The sequence below is a fragment of the Saimiri boliviensis genome, chromosome 15, assembly GCF_048565385.1.
Source record: "Saimiri boliviensis isolate mSaiBol1 chromosome 15, mSaiBol1.pri, whole genome shotgun sequence".
Taxonomy (NCBI): Eukaryota; Metazoa; Chordata; class Mammalia; order Primates; family Cebidae; genus Saimiri; species Saimiri boliviensis.
The window spans coordinates 15,107,941-15,131,651 of record NC_133463.1 but is presented as its reverse complement, the minus strand read 5'-3'; the positions used below and the strand labels follow the sequence as shown (position 1 = coordinate 15,131,651).

Genomic DNA, 23,711 nt, shown 5'->3' with positions numbered 1-23,711 from the left:
AATAATTTTTAATAAGCATAGGTAATATCCTTACTGAAAGAAAGGGGGAGAATAAAACCATGAGTCAAGAAAAAATAATTTAAAAGAAGAACCAAATGGAGGTGTCATGTATGAAAATATAAGAATTGAAATAAAGACTGAATTTGGGTTTCCAGTTCCAAAGTTGTGGCATAGAAGCAAGTTGGCTTTACACACCCCCATCAGAAAACCAAAAATGAATATACAATTCTTATATTATCACCAGTGATATGCTAGAACTCAAATATGAGGATGAGACAGTTCCTAGGGCTGCAGACAAATTAAAAAAAAAAAAAAACTCTGAGTAGACAATAAGAGAATCATACTTCCATATCTTTGATGCCTTGTCTCCTAATCTGTTTGACACAAATGGTGCAGAAAATTTCTCTTGATTCACAACTTCTACTCTAGAAAAAGTGAGATCAAGGTGAACTATCAGTTTCCTCAGCATTCTGGGTTCCCTGGCAGGAGACCTACTTCTGACACAGAAAGCATCAAGAGTGCTTGATAGGAGAAATATACTGAATACAGCCAGAGACAATGGGTAGAGGTGACGCTACGATCTCTAGACCTGGAAACTCTTTTATGTAACTCTGCTGAAAGAGATATCAAATTAGAGTTGTTATTCAGCATGGTGCTGCTGAATGTAGAAAGTACATTCCACAGGTCCCTGGCCACAAACTTCTGGCCAGCCAGACTACACTGCTAGGATATCACCATTGGGACCACCCATTTGAGAAAGTCAACACTATAATTGTTTACCGAAGCTGAAACAAACCTGGGCTTAAGTCACCAACTAATCCTGAACAGGTGGTAGCAACCTAGAAGGAAAAAATAAATAAATTCAACAAGCTAATTAAACATATCCAATACAAGCCAGGCAGAGAAGCCTGGAATAAATAATAACTAGAATAGAATAAGGATTCTTCAATGCAAAGTCGTAGACACAGATCCACAAGACACAATAGCAAACAGGAAGCTATGACTTCAACAAAGCAAGAAACCAAGTGTCTGATTCTACCAAGATGATGATATGTGAGCTCTTTGACCAAAAACTAAAAATAGAAGTTTTAAGGAAACTCAGTAATCTCCAAGATGACACAGAAATTTATCAGAGAAATTTAGCAAAGAGATTGAAATATAAAACATTCAGAATTCCTGAAAATGAGAAATAAATGAAATTGAGACCAAAAACATATAAGACAAATAAAATGAATATAAATAAGGTAAGACCAAAACACATAAGATAAATAAAGACCAAAAACACATAAGATAAATAAAATTGAGACCAAAAACACATAAGATAAATAAAACAAAAGTTGGTTTTTGAAATGATAAGAAAAACTGACAAACTTTTAGTTAGATTAACTAAGAAGAAAAGACAAGACTCAAACAAATAAAATCAGAAATAAAAAAAGAAACATAACAACTGAGACCACAGAAATACAAAGAATCATTAAAGACTACTATGAACAATTATATGTCAACAAATTGGAAAACAGAGAAGAAATAGATAAACTACTTGGCATTTATAACCAACTAAAATTTAACTATGAAGTTATAAAAAACCTAAACAAACCAATAATGAGAAACAGGGTCTACGTTCTAATAAAAAATCTCCCATCAAAGAAAAATCCAGGAACTGATTGCTTCACTGCTAAGTTTTAAGAAAACTTAAGGAAGAATGAGTAATTCTTCTATTCAACTTTTTAAAACAATTGAAGAAGAGGGAATACTTTCAAACTTATTTTATGAGGCCAGCATTACCCTGATACAAAAACCAGAAAAGGACACAACAAAAATTACAGGCCAATATGTAGAAAATGAAATAGATAAAAATGAAACTGATGAAAATGGATGCAAAAAGTTTGAACAAATTACTAGCAAACCAAATTCAACAATACATTAAAAAGATTATTCACCATGATTAACTGAGATTCAATTCAGGGATGCAAGGATGATTCATGTATGCAAATCAATAAGCAGGATATATCAATATTAACAGAACTAAAAATAAGAAGCATATGATCATTTCAATAGATGTTAAAAATATTTAATAAAATTCAACATCCCTTTATGATAAAAATCCTCAAATAGTGCTAGAAGAACTAGATATCCATAAACAGAAGAATAAAACAAGACCCCAATCTCTCACCACATACAAAAATAAAATAACATAAAAATGGATTAAAGACTTAAACTTTAGACTTATATCAAACTTCTAAAAGAAAATGTTGGGGAAACTCTCCAGGATGTCGGTGCAGACAGAGACTTTTGTGTATGTAAGACCTCAAAAGCGCAGACAACTAAAGCAAACATTGATGTATGGAATCACATCAAGTTAAAAAGCTTCTTCATAGCAAAGGAAACAATCAACAAAGTGGAGTGATAACTTACAAAAGAGGACAACATATTTGCAAATTATCTGATGAAGGGTTCATAACTAGAATATCTAAAGAACTCAAACAACTCAACAGCAAAAAATAAGAAAATGGATTTAAAAATGGGCAAAAGTTCTGAATAGTTATTTCCAAAAAAACAAAAAGTCATATAAATGGCCAATAGGTATATGGAAAACACTCAACATCTTTAATCATCGGAAAACTTCAAATCAAAGCCACAATGAGATATCATCGCACCATGGTTAAAATAGCTTTTATCAAAAAAGACAGGGAATAACAGATGCTGGTGAGAATGTGGAGAAAGCAGAACATTAGTACATTGTGGTGGTTATATAAATTGGTACAGCCATTAAGAAAAAGTATATGGATGTTTCTCATAAACTAAAAATAGAACTATCATATGATTCAGCAATTTAGTTATTGGGTATATATTCAAGAGAAAGGAAATAAATATGCTGAAGAGATACCTGCACTCTCATGACTGACACTATTAACAATAGCCAAAATACAGAATCAGTCTAATTATCCATGAATGGATAAAGAAAATGTGATGTATGTATACCTAATGGAATATTACTAAAAGATAAAAAATAATGAAATCCTATAATTTCTAGCAACATGGATAGAACTGGAGGTGATTTGGTTAAGAAAAATACAGATGAATACTGCATGTTCTCAGTCATAGGTGGAACCTAAAAAAGTGGATTTCATGGAAATAGTAGATTGGTTGTTACAAGAGGTGGGGAGGAGGGATAGAAAGATGTTGATTAGTTGAGAGAAATATACAGTTAGAAAGAAGAAATAAGACCTAGTGTTCAACAGATCAATATGGTGAATATAGTTAATATTAATTGACTGTACATTTCAAAATAGCTAGAAGATAATAATTTGAAGGTTACTAGCATGAAGAAAAGATAAAATTTTAAGGTGACGAATATCTCAATTACCCTGATTTGTCCCTCACATATTATATAAATTTATCAAATTATCACTTGTATCCCAAAAATATGTACATGTATTATATATTAATAAAAAAGGCATTATAAATTTATTAGAAGGCAGCATGTCATAGTGGTAAAGAATATAGGCTCAGGTCCAAGTTTTGGAACCATTAACTGTGTATCTTCAGGCAAGTTATTTAAAATTCCACTGGCTGTTTTTGTATATATATAAAGTAATGCTAACAGTAATGCCTGTCAGAGCTTTATATAAATGAAATGAGATGATCCAAGCAAAGTGCTTACAAGACTGCTTGGAGCATAGTTTCTATTATTTTTATAAGAATGAATTTTTAAAAATTGATCTAAAATATTACCTGTGAGATATACGTATTAGTGGCAAAAAGATGCAGAAAAAATCAAAAAGAAAGAGGACAAAAATATAAAATAATAATAATAACTAATTGACAGTTGCATTGGCAATTAAAATGTCAGTCAAGGTTGGGTGCAATGGCTCATGCCCTCCTGTAAATCCCAGCACTTTGGAAGGCCGAGGTGGGCAGATCACTTGAGGACAGGAGTTCAAAACCATCTTGGCCAACATAATAAAACCTGGTCTGTACTAAAAACACAAAATAAGCCAGGCATGGTGGCACCTGTAGTCCCAGCTACTCAGGAGTCTGAGGCAGGAGAATCGCTTGAACTGAAAAGTGGAGGTTGCAATGAGCTGAGATTGTGCCACTGTACTCCAGCCTGGGTGACAGAGTGAATGAGACTTTGTCCCATAAAGTAAAATACCAGTTAAAATATAATGTAGGATAACAAGTAGATTGAAAGCAATAATGAAGGACAATAGATAATATTGAGAAAGATAGTAAGTGAAAAGGCCATAATAATCATAAACAGTTATGAGTTTATCTATACTTGAAATACAAGAAAGCATAAATAATCACATCTATAGGAAAATTAGATTCATGAACAATTGTGATTGGGGTTTTAAAAGAGAAAACTTAGAAACTGATAAAGATAAAAGAATAAGAAAAATTCTAGAATTTTGAGTAAGATAACTCATAAACTTAATAGATATATGCTCAATATCACATCAGACAAGGAGAAAAGACACCTTAAGCACACATAGAATATACACAGAAGTCAGTGCTGAATGAACTCTCAAAGGAAGCCTCAGTAAATTTCAAAACATCAATACCATACATATTATTGTCACTGATCACGTGAAAAATAATTATATCAATGAAGAAAAGAGTTTAAAAATGGATATATTTGTGTCCTAAAACACTTACAACCAGATGAACTTGGGTCAAAATGGTAATAGTATGGGGGAATAAGGAACAATTTATAGCTAAGTGACAAAAGCCTATATATCAACAATTGAGGGCATAGCTCAATCAAGAAATTTATAGAAAAAGTACAGCTTTCAAAGGATTTATCAGGCCACAGGAGGAAATGAAAACAAGTTAGACATAAAAAAACATGAGAAAGTACTGTAATAAGCCAAAAAATAAAAAGAAAATAAAAAATTAAAGGCAATAATCAGTGAAATAAAAAACATTAACAACTAAAAAAGATGAGGAAACCAAATTTGATTATTTGAAAATATTGAAAGCTAGGTAACTTCTGTTAATACTTATTTTTAAGTGTCTATGGGAGAGTAATAGACCAAATAAATAAATTATAGCATTTAAAAGATAAATATCTCCAAATATTAAGGCTATAATAATGAAGTAGTATTTTGTGCATACATATGCCAACAAATTTGGAAATCTAAAATAGAATACATTTCTAGAAAAACATAAAAATTCCAAACTAGTAATATTAGTCTAACGAATAGACAATGACTATTAAAAATTGAAATATGAATCAAATAGATTCCTTTCCACCAAAATAGCACAAGGCTCTAACAGTTTTAAAAAGAATTCTAGTAAATAAGCTAAACTGGATAATGAAAGACAAAAAATTTAAAAAAAGAAGACAAAAAATTGTATAGGCATTTCTCAGGTGTAAAAAAACAAATTAATTAAATTAGCTTTTATATCTCAACAATTTAATAGAAATGTATTATGTTCAATAAAAAATAAAATAATGATTTAATATCAGAACATCTATCAATACAAGTCATCAACTTAACAAAATAATAGGAAAATGTATAAGATTTTCCCAGATGCAAAAATAAAGAAAAAAGGAATGAAATTCAGTTTATTAATCAAAGTCTGGGAAACTTAAAAATAAAGGCAAATCCCTTAACTTGACAAAGAGAATTTATCAAAACCCCACACATAATAGGGTGATTTGGTAAATATTTTTTAAAGAAGGGAATGAGAAAAAGATGTTTCTTACCAATGTTTTTAATTAGATTAGATTTTTTTTTAGATAGCACTAAAGATCCTGGAAAATGTAATGAGAAAATAAAATAATATGTATAAGGATAGAATAGGAATAGATAAGAAAATTATTACTTACTAATACATGCTCATCTACAAGGCAAATTTAATGGAGTTAACAAGCACATTTTTAAAAAGTATAAGATAGTTCTGGGAAGTTGTTTGACATGAGATTAGCTTTCAAAAATTTACCTAAAACAGGCATAATCAAATAAAAATAAAATTAAAAATAATATTAAAACTCACAAGATAAAATATTTAGGAATTATTATAATAGTTATATAAACAATGCACAAGGCATTATAAAAAATGTTTTAGATTTTCGAGCTTTAGTAATTCCACTTACAGATATAGAAACTTGAATAAATGAAGTTACACTCTTTTCCTTGATTGATAGACAATTCAACATTGTAAAGATGTTAAATCTTTTCAAATATGTCTATAATGAAGACTCAGGAAAAGTGACTCATCTTAACAGGATATAAAGGGATACCAAAAACAAAATAAAATAAAACAAAATACCACAACTACAGTAGTCAAAATAGTACATACTCTTTTAAAATCAGCAATATTATTTACTATTTCTTTAAAAAATAATAAAAAGCTTAGCCTTTTATATCAATAAGACCTAAAGTTCCTAGGGAATATTTCTACTCAAAACTATAGATATCATGAAAAGCAAGAGGTAAAACAAAGTAGAAACAGAATTGGAAACAAAACAAAAAAACAAGGTGAATGTTGATTAAGTACCACCAGATGAAGCCTTCAAATGGAGGCAGGTAACATGGCTGCACAAGACGGGTTCCACCCTGAGGATGATTTTGAGGATAAATTTTGAAAAAGCCATGGCAGTTGAAATAAATTAGGATATTTCGAACAGCAGTTTTGTGTGAACATTCATCACCTTGCACTGAATAAACTCTTGCAATAGCCAGAAAACTGATCTACTTGCCTCTGGCAGCCCATGGCTACATTAATCTTTCTGGAACACTGCATGCCAAGGTCTTTCATTGACATATTTATTTCATAGTCCTTATGTTTCTCTTAAAGGAGAAGGAAAGAAGGAGGGAGGGAGGGAAGGAAGGAAGGAAGGGAGGGAGGGAAGGAAGGAAGGAAGGGAAGGGAGGGAGGAAGGGAGGGAGGGAGGGAGGGAAGGGAGGGAGGGAGGGAAGGAAGGAAGGGAGGGAGGGAGGGAGGGAAGGAAGGAAGGGGAAGAGGAAGGAAAAGAAAAAAAAGAAGAAAGAAAGGAAGCCGGTATGGTCATTAGAGAGTTAATGAAGAGCAAGAGGTCTGGGTCTTTTAATAACAAAAACTTGAGAATCAATTTGTACACAGGTCACAGGGAAACCTTCCAGTAACAAGAGTTTCAAGATGAAGGAGCTTTAATGGCAATGAAGGAAATGGAAAATATTTGGTGAAGAGCAGAGTTAGGCATGATGACCTATGGTAAGAGAAGAGAACTTTTAAAAAGTGACATATTTGCTAATATATTGGCTAGACTGATTCTTTCCATATCTACTAACAAAAATGCTCTCGTTTCAGTAACAAATTTTGTCTGAATCTTGACCAGCTTTTCATCCCCAGTGAAGCTTGGACAAGAATCCTTTGATTGATAGTAATTTATGAATAAGATCAGAGAAGCCATAAAATTCGCATATGAAGCGCACCTTTAGTTTGGGTTGGACTTTGGTATTTATTTTCTAGGTCCTTTTAGTGTTCAGTGTGGAAGGTAAATAAGAAGACTGACAAATCAATATTAGAGGTAATGTTGTTTTCCCAGTTCAAGAACTACCCAGCCTTGGAATTGCAAAAAGAAGTAAATAAAATGCATATTTTAGTAAAAGCAAAGGACCCAATTTTAGTTATAAAGAAAGGCTGAAATCAATGAAAAAGTGGGTCCCGAGTGTCTTTCTATTAACATCAACATCTAAAGGAAAACACATTCTTCTCACATTAATATCTGCTTCTTAACTGATTAAAGTAAATTTACAAAAACAGCAACAACAAACCATAATTGAAGCAATACGTATTTGAATGCAGTAAAGTGCAACACTTTCCCAATATAAGCACATGCTCAGAAGCCAACAGCAAACAAACAAAAAACTGCTTCTATGTTGACTGCACCTCATGTTCAGTGGCAATGGTTGTTCTCTGCAAATTGACTGAGGAAACTGTAAAAAGAGAACATCTTTGATAACATCTGCCTGCAAATGTTCCAAACATTCAGCATTTGAATCCATGTGGCTAAGTACAAATGTTAATGATTCTGAATTAGATTGGATGGAGTGTTGAGATTGCTAAGTCTGACATAGAAAGTAACATGAGGAGGAACAAACTGTGTGCTGGATACAATTTTTTTTTTTTTTAACTCAGGATGAATGTTTAAGTGCAGAGACACTTGAAGGAACTCAATTCCTTAACCAAAATGATGTTGGTATTTTTAATTTGCTTTCTTGCTTCCAGGCTTAAACACCTGCTAAGTTTGGGCATTTTAAGACAGAAAAGCATGAGTTGGCTGGGATCAAAATTATACTAACAGAGAAACTGGAGCTGCATGGTAATTGTCCTAACAATCTCTTCAAATGTGGCATCTCCCTTATAATTTGTAAACTGTAAATTGCACTTACCAGAATCCTTTCTATAGTTGTGGACAGATTCCTTATCTCCTAATTCAAAAGACCCAGGCTCTCACCCTTGTTTATTTCTCACCAGTTGTGCCAGTGTGGACCATGTCGAGATCATCAATTACTTTTCACATTGGATCATATCACTCTTTCCTGCTTAAAATCTTTCAAGAGCTACCTGGTGATCCTTGGATAAAGCCTCACATCTTTAATTAACTTGGCCTAGGAGATCTTGCCTAATTTGCCCCACCTGGCTCTCCAGCCTAAAGTTCTGTCATGCTCTGCTTGCTTTCTATGGTCTAGTCACACTGGCCTCTTCCAGTTCCCCAACACCAACACTGCTCCTGCACCTGGACTTCAGCCCCTTTGAGGATATTAGAGCTCTTGAGAATGAACATTGGGATTTTAATAGTGGCTGTTCTTGGCTGGGCACAGTGGTTCACACCTGTAATCCCAACACTCTGGGAAGCCAAGACAAGTGAGTCATTTGAGGTCAGGGGTTCAAGACCAGCCTGGACAACACGGTGAAACCCTGTCTCCACCAAAAAATAAAAACTTCGCTGGGCATGGTGGCATACACCTGTAGTCCCAGCTACTCAGAAGGCTGAGGCAGGAGAATCACTTGAACTCAGGAGATGGAGGTTGCAGTGAGCTGAGATTGTGCCACTGCACTCCAACCTGGGCAACAGAGTGAGACTCTGTCTCAAAAAAAATTTTGGCTAGTCCTGACACTGGCCTTATTGATGTCCCTTACAAGTGGGAGCCCCAGTAGGAGAGCAATAACATGGTAGGTGACCTGATGTGATTCCAGGTGACAGATACACTCACAAGTGCACCCATGAGCCACAGAGAGGATGAGTGGGACTCACAGTGTAATCAGGCACAACACAAACATCACCCTATTTGTGAATACAGGTGGCATCTGATTTTAGCATACCAATTTCTAACACAAAATATAGTTAAACAGAGAAATCAAAGACTGATTTTATTCTTTGCTTCAAATAAAGATGGGTCCTTTGGGAGGAAGCTGAGAAGCTACCTGAGGTGTCTAAAGAAATGTATTATAACATTGCTATGGATCTGAAAGAAATATTCCAAACTACAAAATATACCAGTGAAAAGGAAGAGTACACATCCTGGAATGAGAACTGTGATAAAGAGAAACCTGAGGAAATCCAGAACCCTGTAGCTCTGACCAGTGGGGCTGAGCAGCCTGGCGGGTTCACATTCTCCCTTTTTGATTCAGACACTAAAGACATAAAGGAAGAGACCTACAGAGTTGAAACAGTGAAACTTGGAAAGATTTTCTGGCAGGAAGACCCTCATTTCCAAGACAGCAGTTCAGAAAAGAAAGATGTTACTGAAGAAACAGATCACAGAAAGCCCAGTTCTGGAGAAGCATCATTACCTGAGAAACAGACCACTAGATTTTTCTTTTTCTACAAGAATGATGAAAGACTTCAAATGGGTTCTGATTTATTCTGGAGGGGAGTAGGAAATAATATTAGCAGGAACTCCTGAGAGGCCAGAACAGGCAACCTTTGTATGGATTGTCGGAAGAAACATAAAGATGCAAAAAGGAAAATGAAACCACAGTAACAGGTGTCAGCACTGGTTTTGATACTGCACACGAACAAGGCTCACCTAAGGACACTGACCCAGAAAACAGTTTTAGCTGACAAAGGAATTTCGGAGTGAAGGAATTTTAAAAATCTGGCGGATGGAATGTCATTCTGGTTGCCATTTTTTTCTACGAAACTCTTCTGCATTTCCTCCTAAGTAATTACTTCAAACAACTAAATTCAACTTCTTACAAAGGCAGCACAAGATAGCCCTTGAAAATACTTCCTATCTATAACCTCTTTGCCCTCTATCCTGAGTAACTAATGGACATCTTCTCATGCCAGGTTTACATGAAGATCCTTTTGTTTGAAGTCTTTTTAAATAAATGGGTCAAAGGAAAAAAAAAAAGACAGGTCCTTTACCTGTGAAAAATTTATAAAGAAAAATGGAAAACTTGCAGAAAGCAGCACTGATAAGAGGCTGAAAGGGAAGAACAAGCGGACAGCTGGGATAGCAAAGCCGCCCAGAGGAGGAGCACCAAACCAGGCACAGCCCCCTCTCTCAGAGCTGCACAACGGCCCCCTCTGTGCACTGCTCATGGGACCCACAGTGGAGTTTAAAATAAGAGTGGGTTGTATCATCGAAATAATTAATAGAGGTTTATGAGAGAAAATTTGCAAAATTCATAAACGTTGGAAAGTAAGAATAACACACAGTGTTCATGAACAGCAAATCAAGTAATGATCGACCTCTGTATTTTCTTTCAGCCTTTTTAGACATAAGGAATTTTTAAAATTATTTTTAATTTTTTCATAGTTGACTACTGTTAATAGCAGTTTCCCAAGCTATCACAAATTCTCTTTAAATTTCAATCTAATTAACTGTGTTGATTCCATTGGGAAGAAGGATCATCATATATTTATCCAATTTCTCTGTTCAGGTATTAAAGTCATTTCCTTCTTTTTAAATGAAAATGCTTGCTGTGGTGATTATTTTTGCCATCATATATTTCTAAGTTCACAGGTCCTAACTGTTACTTGAAGAATTCCAAAATGTTGTCTTTACTACTTTCTGTAGCACCCATAACTTAAGATTTCATAGCCCCTTCCTTGCACAGCAAGACAGGAGGATTTATGCCTCAGCATCTATAAATAATTTCTGGAAATGAACAGAATAGCACTAACCCGTCATCAGTCAACCTTTGAGGATGTCATCTACAGCTAAAATGGAGGTGGTGTGCAAATAAGACATCTAAATACTGTGCTGTCTATAAACGTTGGAAATCTATTTGAAAAAGCAAACTTAATTTTACTTCATTTAACTATTTGTGCTAAAGCTTTATGTTAACCATTCATGATAAAGTTTTATGTTTCCATTTAGGAGAAATTTTTGAGAACTTATCCTTTTGGTGGATTCATGTATGCTAGTGTACCTATTTTCTTCTTTCAGTGGTTATTATTTGAGATATTATAGGTCGCTAATGGTCTCAGGATTTTTCATATCCTTTAGTCTCTTTGTGTCAAAAGAAATCTATTCTACTTCTGTCCATACGGATGTCCTTGAAAATCTCACAGCTAATAATAGGAATCTTTAATCAATGCAGCTCTCCTTGCTAATACATTTATCTATATTTTAACCTCAGGAAATTAAACAATGTGATTAAGAAAACAGTGGACTGAAGAATCTAAATAATCTTTCATTTATTTTGGCACATTTTCTTTAGACTTAAATACAAATAATTATTAATTCATTTTAATATGCCACCCTCTTTTTGGTGTTTTCCACACATTAAAGTTACATTTCTTTTTCACTTTATATGGATTTTAATTTCCGACTTTTGTTTGTGCAAAGTCCAGTACTTATGAGAAACATAAAAAATGCACCTCTTTCTTAAACCATGAAATCACATTGACTCCATAACAAAGTGAATTTCTGATTCTGTACAATTTGCCTAAAAAGCTTTTTGATACTTATAACATCATTATTTTTTAAAAAGTGGTCATCAAATAAGAACTCCCAATTAAGTGAGAAAAACTAGGGTTTCTAAAAAAGAAGATGGTCTGTAATTTCCATGTGTTTACGTATTATTTTATTATGTAGGTAATATCTAATAAAAAGAAGATGTAGATGGGTATCTATCCAGAGTTAATACAAAATTTCTACATTCATTAAGCTGGTGTCACAGCTGTTTTATAACCACTTAAACTGACAAGAAAAATGTGATAGCTTTATTCTGTCTCGTTCAAAGTTGCAATATTAAACACTAACAAATAAATAAAAGATGTCTGTAGTATAGCTTAGAGTTTTTTCAAAAAACAGCTCCATGTAAAATTCTCAGCCCTGATTTCAACCCCATACAGGAGCAAGAAAGGCTTCACCTGATTACTTTAATTAGAAAACAGCCAGGAACATCTGGGGTAAAATACAAGTAGAAGAAGACTTATTTAAAGAACTGTTGTTGGCCCTTTAAAATCCTCATTTATTAGTAAGACTAGCGCTCACTAATAAACTGGCTCTTCCACTTAGCCCCTGAGAGACCTGTAAGATATATAATATTTGAAAGCGGTTTGACAACTTGTTACTCTATAGTTTTAAAAATCATTCACACACTGTGACACAGCAATTTGCCTATAGGGATTTACTTTGAGTAAAAATATCAAAGGCAAGCAAAAAGATTTAAAAGTCAGAATATGAAAACACTGGGAATAAAACAGTAAAATTAGCTGTGTTAAAGAATTATATACTCATATAAAGGCATACTGTGTAGAATATTTAATGGCTAAAGAAATGCTGCCATTACATTTTTGAATGAAGAAAGTCTACAAAACAGATTTTGTCTGCAACAGATTAGGTATAATGAAGTAGACATGAAGTTTAAAAAACTTATGAATACTTAGATGCACATCTTGAAAAAACCTAAAATACTGTACATCAAAATATTATTTATAATAACTTTTGTATTTCAATTTTTTATATTTCCAAAGAACATATATTACTTTATAATACTTTATAACAATACATATTAATTTCTAAGTATTTTAAGGAGGCTAAAGAAGGTAATCTTTGTCTTGGAATCCCTTACATGTGCTCAGAGGCATGAATGTGACTAAAAATTAGCATAGTAATTTTTAGTAACAACTGCCCTTCCTTTGTTTGTAAAGAAATTGCAAAGGATTGAATTTTGAAAAGGGTTGAAATTATTTACTGGCATCATATATCTTCTTAAGTAGATGACATCTTTTTATTTTTATTATGACCCACTGCCTAGCAATTCAGTCCCCCTGGCCCCATGTCATAATTCTGTCAGTGTGTGCATTTTGGTAAGAGTACATGGAAGCTCATGCTGGAGAGATTTTATAGTATCTATAACCTTCAGATGTCAGAATCTGAAGTTGCTATGAATCAGAAACTGGTTATTAGGACCCCAGGAGGAAGCAATTGAACCAACAGAACATCTAGCCCTGAGATCCTTTAAAGTCCTCACACTTCCAGTGACTGAATGTGGCCACAAATGACAGCAAACCCTAGAGGGAAGCATTTTAGGACATGCAGTGTCTTCTCTCAATCAGCTAGAGGTGTCAGCGATGACCAGAAAATTCTCCACTTATCCAAAATCTCTTCCTTATTTCCATCCTCCTCTCCTGTCCGCCTCTGCTTCTCCCTGTCCCATCCTCCCTCCCTCCATCCACCAATTGGAGCTCAGTGCCCTCCAGCTGAGGAAAGGGAGCTTATCTTGCTGTTTAAAAATGATTGACGTGCCTCAAAGCTCTTTCAGCATTAACAGATGTTCTGCAAAAACTCTAGAGGGAGAGGTGTTCAAAGGTCAGTTCACTTATTTTTTAACCACAGGTTTCCTATACTCCTTAATTCACAAGTGCATAGTTAATTTTCAAGAGAGGTCTATAGATTGCTGTGTTTCCCAGATGTAATTATTATGAAACCTTTTTTCAAATCACAAACATATCCAGGACGTGCGCCTTTCAAAAGATATTTGGAAAAATTCTAGACTTAATACAGTGGCATTTTCTTTAGGTAAAGTTTGAAGCCTTTATTAGAAGGAATGTCTTGATCATGATGTAATTTGTTTCATTTCCTGTGTCAGGGAAGGGACAGAGACTTGGGAGAGAAAAAGTTGTCTTTTCCTAAAATTTCAGTCAAATCATGTATTATTGAGTTTCTTACACCCTAATTTATATTAAGATAGACCCTGATCTGATAACATCTGGAAGCCAGTCCTCCTGAGTTCAAAGAAAATGATCCTCCTGCCCAGCAGACCTTCTCAGGGCTGAAAAGCCTTGCAATCATATTTCTGCCTCCTGAAATGCCACTACATCCAGGAAGTGTTTCCTGATTACTCTAAGCTCCTCGTAACTGTTGGACGAAGGAGAAATGAAGTTGAGACTTTCATGACTCAGCGATGGCAACAAGGTCTAAATTCTGGTGCACTTTGTGACTCAGCTCAAATGCTACCTCCTGAAGGACAATTTCACGGACAGTCTTAAGAAAAGTGGTGCTCTTCCCCTGCAATGTCAACACAAGTCTCCATCAGAGTACTTCTATCAGGCTGTAATTATTTATTTTATGTGCCTTCCTTCCCCAGATCTTGCTGTTTTCTCCCTGGCATGCTCAGCATCAGGCTAACACAGACTATAAGCTCCATGAAGACAAATGGTTTATCTGCCTTGCTCTCATATCTGTGTGCCCAGGACTCAGCTGACTCCTGCTCTTAGTGAATGCTTAATAAAGATAAGGTGGTTGAATGGATTGAAGGCTGAAAATTAAAGGAACAAAAAGCTGACAAGATGTTAAAGGATCGATTACACGCCCTTGCCTGACTTTCAGATTCCTTAGCTACCGACTTAGTTTTTCAAACCGCAGAAGGGGGAGACTATAGATATTTATGCCAGGGAAATTTCCAACTCCTCTTCCTCCAATTAATTTTAATAACTAAATTTAATGTCAATAAAATTTAAGTTATTTTAATTCAAATTATTAAAAATTTAAAAAATTATTAGGTTGGTGCAAATTAATTGTGGTTTTTGCTGGTAAAATAAATGGCAAAAACCACATGACTTTTGCATCCACCTATAACAATCTAGACATAGAACTTACTTAGGGAAAAATCCCCACCATCTGCTGAAGTGTAATAGATATATAAATTTCCATTTCCAATAGAGCTTTGTAAAACTATCTCAGTGGACATGAAGCTTAAGAAATCACTGCAAAATACAAATAAAGTTACCCAGATCCCATATCTGACATGATAATAATCGTTGTAACTTTGCTTATATTTTTTCTAGTAATTTAAGAAATTGATACTTGAGATTATATTTTTATTTTACTAATATCTCTAACTACTTGCAATTTGTATTGTTTTTGTCTTTTTCCCTTTCTTTTTTTTTTTTGAGACAGAGTTTCGCTCTTGTTACCCAGGCTGGAATGCAATGGCGCGATCTCGGCTCACCGCAACCTCCGCCTCCTGGGTTCAGGCAATTCTCCCGCCTCAGCCTCCTGAGTAGCTGGGATTACAAGCACGCACCACCATGCCCAGCTAGTTTTTGTATTTTTAGTAGAGATGGGGTTTCACCATGTTGACCAGGATGGTCTCGATCTCTCGACCTCGTGATCCACCCGCCTCGGCCTCCCAAAGTGCTGGGATTACAGGCTTGAGCCACCGCGCCCGGCGTCTTTTTCCCTTTCTTAACCAAATTCTGTGAGCTGATCAATTCTTGTTTCCCACCTCCCACCGCAAGAGTGACAATAACCTGATATAATAAGCTGAATACTTCGTAGGAATTGATGCCTTTGTCCAGAGATGGCTCACAAACCTGTGACTTGGAATTTAGCAGGAAATATCCTTTAATGACATCAGATTTTCAATTGCATTAAACTGAAATTATTACAGTTTTACTTGAATCAAAAGGTGGCAAAAATATTTAAATTATCTTCAAAAGGGCTATGACATTTATTAAACATTTACAAACATAAAATGCTCTGCCCCAGTAATTAATTAAATATTATCCCTTTTGGGATTGAGAGGACAAGAAACTACTTTAAGTGTGGCTTCCCATGTGCCTTGGAATGACACAGACTCACTTCCTTGGTTCACACATATCACATGGCTGGTGGAAACACAAAGTCCAGTGTAGTGGATGCTACCGAGCACCGATAAATACAAAAGCTCTGCTTTGGTATCCATAGGAATGGAGTAGTGTGAAATGCATAGCAATCTTCTCAATGAAGTGTTCAATACCAAGGGACAAAGCAGTCTCTTGTTCTTTGAGTCATTAATGCATGTTCAGGTTGAGAAACAAGTAAATGTTTGGAGCAAATATGAAATCTATATTCAGAATTTAATTTCCCTGATCCAGGCTAAGGGGTTTAGACTGGCATACATCTCTTTGCTAGTGCATTACAATTTAAACAGTGATTTCCCTGACATGGGCTCAGGAAAGATCAAAGGTAGCACAAAATAAGAAAATGTGCAATATTATGATAGACATAAATATCTTGCCTAATGTACAGTTTCTGTCACAGATTAAGTTGATGCAAAAACCCTTAAGTCATATCACTATCACAAAGGGCTTTTTAGGTCACAATCCTAAACCATCTCCGGTCCTCTTTGCCAATGCAGAAGTAGTTCATTAAAATTATTGTCAAGTTTTAAACAAATAATTTGGCTGAAAGAGCTGTATCCTCATTTCTTGAAGTTACTTCAAGTGACAAAAGAGCTCTTAGGAGAAGTTTTCCTCCACTGAAAAGGCCGTACTCAGCTGGGAAATTAAATAAAAATCACTTCTGCAGGGATTTTTAGTCTCTGATGATTTTAGACTTGTGAAGAATCATCACAATGATTCTATTTTCCTTTAGTATTTTCATAATATCACAGACCTTTTAATGAATTTTTATGAATTATTTTGAGTGATTTTTCCTTTTCTAAGGAGAAGCAAATTGAGGAGATTATCAAAAAGTTATGATCAAATCAGAAACATTTTGAGAATAAACTCATGTAGTCAATTGTTTGGTTCTCCATTAATTTCATATTGCATATTTTATTGCTTTAGCTAAAATGATTCTCCCTTATTTGCTTCAAAATCTAAAGGCTTATAACATGGGCTAACTACTCAACAGTTATAGTTTAATTGGGTGAAAACAGTTCTTAGAAAAAAAAATTTTTTATAAGCTTCTTTTCAGTTCTTCTGAGAGCATCTCAAAGATAATTAAGCGTTCTCTAAGGAACTTTTACAATCCTTGTTACCATTGATTGGTAACAAGACTCAGTAGAAAATAAATCACCTTCTTTTTTTCAGGTTACCTAAAAACATTTTGAAAAATCCTTTGCTATTTTAGAATACAAGAAAGTCAATTGCTATAGCAATAATGCTTTTTGGATACAAGCCTTAGGCAAGAACAAACACAAAGATGTTATTTGGTTCATTTTGTTATAGTTTAAGCCTATTTATCAAAAAAAGGTTTTACATGAATTTCCACATCATTTACATTTCTACATTTATTATTTCAAATATAATATTGGTTTGCTGTTGGTCATATACCTTAGTCAATTTAGCACAAATTGGTTCAGCCAGAACGTTGGGCAAACAAGAAAAAATGACTAACAAAAAAATTCGCTATTTATATATGTATTTTAAAAATATGCTGTATTTAACCAAAAAAGTAGAAATATAAGTAAAAGAACCATGATCTGCCTCTTGCGTCTTTGTTAGGATCTTTGTTAAATGAGTGTTCTTTGCTAAACATATTTAGAGAATTTAGTTTTTGTAATTTTAGAACATCTACTTTAAAAGAATGCAGCTTGACTAATGGCTAGAATTAAAGAAATCCAACAAGAAATCAATCTTTGATTCAGAATATCTTTGAATGTGATAAAAAAAATTCACCTAATAGAAGGAAAAATGGTTTCCGAGTAATATTAATATAAAATACAAAATTATAAATATATTTGTAAAATGCTAAAAGTGCTTTATCTCCCTCTCTTTCTAACAAACTTTCTCCTAAATCCAAATGCTTTGCCATTTCTTGGTAAACTGGATTCATCTCATCTGTACTTATTTTGTACCCTATGCTGGTAATACTTCCCTGCTTTTTCAGAGTCTAAAAGAAGCTTACTAATGATTAAACATCTATGTGAATTTCCAACTCCACGATGATTTCTAAGCTGCCTGTTTCTAAAAACAACTTCGTTTATGTGGAGGCCACCATCTTCATACATACTACGCATACCACAAAGAATAGAACTTACTCACAACATTCCTGCATTGTACTTTAATCATCTGTGTTGATTTTCATAGCCCATTTATAGCCCTATTCTCATATTTCCACTTAAAATAAATTTTAAAATCTATCCCCTTACCTCAGAGAAATATCTACCCTTAAATGCAAAGTTCTTATTTTGACTTCCTTTAAGAATGTGTGAAAAATGGAGAAATGAGAATGTGAATAAATTAGAATCCTTATACACTACTGATGGGAATGCAAATGGTACAGCCACTGTGGAAAACAGCATGCAGTTTATCAAAACATTAAAAATGATATTCTAATACAATCTAGCAATTCTACTTCTGGATATATATCCAAAATATTTAAATAATGGTCTCAAATACACACACACACACACACACACACACACACACACACACACACTAAATATATGTATGTATCTCAGAGAATATATATAAATAATATTGCTATAAGTAATATCATAGCAATATTATTCACAATAGTTACAATATGAAAGCAGCCCAGGTGTCAATCAATGGATGAATGTATAAGCAAAATGTAATGTATTCATGCAATGGGAAATTATTCAGCCTTAAAAGGGAGAAGAAATTCTGATACATGCTACAGCGTGGATGAACTTTGAGAACATCATGTTATGTGAAATAAACAAGTCACAAAAAAGCAAATACTGTATGATTCACTTACCTCACTTATATATGTTATGATGTACTTACAGTAGTAAAAATCATAAAGAAAAACACAGAGAAAGTGAAAGTTGTTTCCAGAGCATAGAAGTAGGAAGAATGGGAAGTTATTGTTCAATGTGTATACAGTTTCAGTTTTACGAGATAGAAAGAATTATGGAGATGAATGGTGGTGATGTAAAACATTATAAATGAATTTAATACCACTAAAAAGTACATTTGAAATGATTTCAATAGTAAATTCTATGTATATATTTATCACAATAAGAAATATTTAAAAATGGGAGGCAGTTGTAGCACAGCTGCGGTATACAAAGACTGGAGTATACTGGAGGTGATGACTGTGCTGATGTGGAACACGAATGCTTCTGGCTCCACGGCGGTACATTATTAGACAAAAGTGGTAGGAAGTAGATCTTCAAATAATACTAATTCTACTTAAACTATGCCAAAAAAAATAGGGATGGAGGAAAACTTCCAAACCCATTCTACAAGATCACTATTGCCCTGATGTCAAAACTAGACAAAGAAAACTATAGACCTATATCACTGATGAACATTGATGCAAAAATCCTCAACAAAATACTAGCAAACTGAAGTCAATAGCATATTAAAAAGATCATTTATCATGACCAAGTAGGATTCATCTCAGGGAGCCAAGGATAGTTCAATATACAGAAATCAAGAAATAAGCCAGTTTAATAGAATCAATGACAAAAACATTCAGTAAGTTCTAGAAAGAGCATTGGATAAAATTCAATATCCTTCATAATGAAAATGCTCAACAAAATTGGTGTAAAAGAAATAGACCTCAAAACAACAAAGGTCTTATATGACAAACCTATAGCTAGTGTCACAATGAATGGAACAAGACAAGTATACCCACTTTCACCACTTTTATTCAACATACTACTGGATGTGTAGCCAGAGCAATTAGACAAGACAAAGACATAAAGGACATCTAACTTGGAAAGGAAAAAATTTGCAGGTGATATGATCTTATTTATATTTTAAAAAACCTAAACTCCATCAAAAACTGTTGAAACTGATAAACAACTTGGTAAAGTTGCAAGATACAAAATCAACATACAAAAGATCAGTAACATTTCTATATGCCAATAGTGAACAAGCTGAAAAAGAAATAAAAAGCAGTCTAATTTGCAATCACTACAAAAAATACCTGGAAATAATCAAAAAAGCAAAAAGTATTTACAATAAAAACTATAAAACACATATATTAAAGAAATTGAAGACACAAAATGAAAAGATATTCCATGCTCATGGATTGGAAGAAGAAATTTTGCTAAAATGTCTATACTGCCCAAAGCAATCTACAGATTCAATGCAATCTTTATTTAAAAAAGAGGAATTAGAAAAATCAACTGAAATTTGTATGGAAGCATAAAAGACTCTGAATAGCCAAAGCAATCCTGAACAAAAAAGAACAAAGCTTGAGCTGTCATTTCACTTTACTTCAAAGTATACTACAAACCTATAGCAACCAAATAAGAATGACATTAGTATAAAAACAGGCACATCTACCAATGGAATAGAATAGAAATCCAGAAATAAATCCATACATTTACAGCCAACTAATTTTCCACAAGTCACCAAGAACATACAATGGGGAAAAGAGTCTCTTCAATAAACAGTTCTGGAAAAACTGGATATCTGTATGCAGAAGAATGAAACTAGACCCCTAGCTCTTACCATATTACAAAAATCAAATCAACATGGATAAACGACTCAAACATAAGAATAGAAACTATTATATTACCAGAAGAAAACATTGAACAAATGCTTTAGGACGCTGACTTGGGCAAATGTTTGTGTGTGTAAGACCTCAAAAGCACAGGCAACCAAGTAAAAATTGACAAATGAGATTTCATCAAGCTAAAAAGCTTCTGTATAGCACAGGAAACAATAAGTGAAGAGACAACCCACAGAAGAGGTGAAGATATTTACAAAAATATCTGAAAGGGGATTAATAACCAACAACTCAATAACAAATAAACAAATAATCTGATTTTAAAATGAGCAAAAGAGCTAAATGGACATTTTTCAAAAGAAGACATGTAAATGATCATCAGGTATATGAAAAAATGCTCAACATCACTAGTCACCAGGGAAATACAAATCAAAACCACATTGAGATATTATCTTATCCCAGTTAGAATGACTAGTATCAAAAAGGCAAAAACATGATAAATGCTTGTGAAGATCCTGAGAAAAGGGAACACTGTTGGGGATTATATAAATTAGTGCAGTCAATCTCTGTGAAAATTCATATGGAGGTTTATCAAAAAACTAAAAGAACTACCATATGATCTAGCAATCTCACTGCTGGGTATATATCCAAAAAATAAAGAAAGAAAATAAATATATTGAAGAGACACCTGTACTCTCATGTTTATTGCAGCACCATTCACAATAAATACAATTACATGAAATGCATTATGCTGTTGCATGTCTTCAGAAGATAAAATGTTAGCATCCATAAACAAATAAAAAAAGATCTTAGTATAAAATATGTTAAAATTAGTCATGTGGAGCTAAATGTGCCAGTAGTAAAAAAAAAATGTCAGTTGGTTGGAAATAAGAAATCCACTTGAGAGAAGGGGCTATGATCATTTCAGATCAAAGTAGATTCAGGATCATTGGGAAAAAGTATAAAAAAAAACCACACAGCTGAAAATTAATCTTAATGTTTATTTATAGATTGAATAGATCTGGTTAAGTAAAAGCTTATAAAGAATCCAAAAACAGCTCTATATTAGTAAAGCTGTAAAAAAAAATGCCAAGGATAGAAAAGAGAAGTACATAAATTTGTGTTAATTTGAGAAAGATGAACAGTTTCAAATTTAGGCGGCGTCTGTGTATGTAGATGTTGGTGTGAATAAATTAATATATACATAAAGAAAATATATACATATAACGTGAATGTTGTATAAATATATAGATAACCATAGATTTTAAAGGGCACATGCTGCTAAAGATGAAGAACTTGAGAAAGAGCACCGTTTGGAAATAAAGACTTCATTAGGTGGTAACTCTGATGAGTAAAGGACCATGCCTGTTTCTTTCAGAGTTAACTAGCTGCCTATTAAAATATTCAGGATATCCTTCCTTCCACGGTTTCATTTAGGAAGAGGAAGTCCAGTCAGTGGCTACATTTCCTAGTTTCTTTGCATTTAATTTAGGTGGTGTGACTTTTTCTGGCCAGTGAATATCAGTAAAAGTGATTTGTGTCACTTGCAGACTGACATTGTTAAATATGCTATGGTTTTTCTCAGCAACCTTGAAAATGGAAGAGCCACTGTTGGAAGGATCCAGAGTCCTTGGGTGGACAATTGTCCCCTGGGGACACACAACCAGTGGTATCTGCAATGCACTTTGTATAAGTGCATAAGTGACAAACTTATTTGGTGAACTAAGTGAATTAAGAAATTGTTTCTTATGGCAGCCTACCACAAATTTTAAAACTATCTTAATTTTTAAATTATTCTGTTTTCATTGTTTAGCACAGCATAATAAGTAATTAACAAATATTTTGTTTTTAGCTATGGTAGAGATAATAGTGGATTGTCTAAGTCAGAGGTGGAAAATAAGTCAGAGATGGAATATAGTGAACACCTATACTAACTCCAGTCAACTAAGAGTGGAGGGTGAAAGGCCTATCTTGAAAAGTTTCTGAGATAACATTTAGTTTCAACGGGAAAGAGCATGTGATTGATTAGTAATATCTCGCATGAGTGCCAGATGGAGATGATGGAACATATGCTTATTTATCTGCCATTTGTGATTTTCTACATCACCAGAGTAGAATACTTAACGCCAAGTTAAAAAGACAAGACTTCATTGATATGTTAATCAAAAGTGGAAAACTGGTAATTTTTCCTTAAACTCTTCTCACAGTTATTATACACTATTTACATAGCATAGCATTGAGAATTTTTCACATTCCATTTCTGTTAGAGCATTTCATTGCCATAACAAGAGAAAGATTCCTAATCTTAAAAATGAATTAAAATGCTGTTTATTCAAACCACGTTGTTTTTCTAGGAAAGACAGCATAGATTTAAGAAATAATTCTCATCATAATAGACCTTTTAAGATAATATTTTTTTCCTTAAATATGTAATAATGTATTTCACTCAGCATTCAAAGTAAACAGAATACCTTACTTTACTAAATACCATAAAATAAAAAAAGTTATTTTATGCCAAACAAAATAACTCGATATATTTTAGTTTATTTTCTGCATGAGACTGGAATGAGAATAGTATCAGACTCTTTGACTAGGCAAATAGCAGCATTCCTAAAAATCTGCTCCAATAGCAGCTGCTAATACAGATTCCTGTTCACCATAATTGTTCTCTGAGCCACCGTGTGCAGTGATGAGGTGTCAGAGTTCTGGAGGCTTGAGTTTGAATCACAAGTTTCTCACCACATACTGACTGTATGACTTCGCAGCTTCACACTGTTTAATCTGTTCCTCAATTTTCCCCAATATATAAATGGGACAACAGTACCTATATCATGAGGTTCTTACAAAACCTTAAGATATACCAAATTATATTGTATAAATATAAAGCATGCTACAAACATTTAATACACATTTGATACTAAATGGGGAGGAACTAAAACCTGGTTTCCTGTGGGGAGTACACTCACAGTTACAGAAAGGTGCATAGAGAGAGAGAGGAAAAAAGAGAAAGAGATTCCTCCAACTGACAGCCTAATCCTCCCACAGAATTTTCAGCTGATACAGAAAAATGAGCTCCACTTTAGGCAGATGGTGTGTGTATTCTCCAGATAGGTTACT

General features: G+C 33.8%; 1 protein-coding gene and 1 pseudogene across 2 annotated transcripts in view; one reads left to right on the top strand and one right to left on the bottom strand.

Annotated features, from left to right (window-relative positions):
• Positions 1-23,711, bottom strand: part of NKAIN3 (sodium/potassium transporting ATPase interacting 3) — a 644,097-nt gene that overhangs the window by 472,290 nt on the left and 148,096 nt on the right. The gene's annotated exons all lie outside the window — the stretch shown is intronic.
• LOC141581440 (nucleolar protein 8 pseudogene) lies at positions 2,271-9,983 on the top strand (annotated as a pseudogene).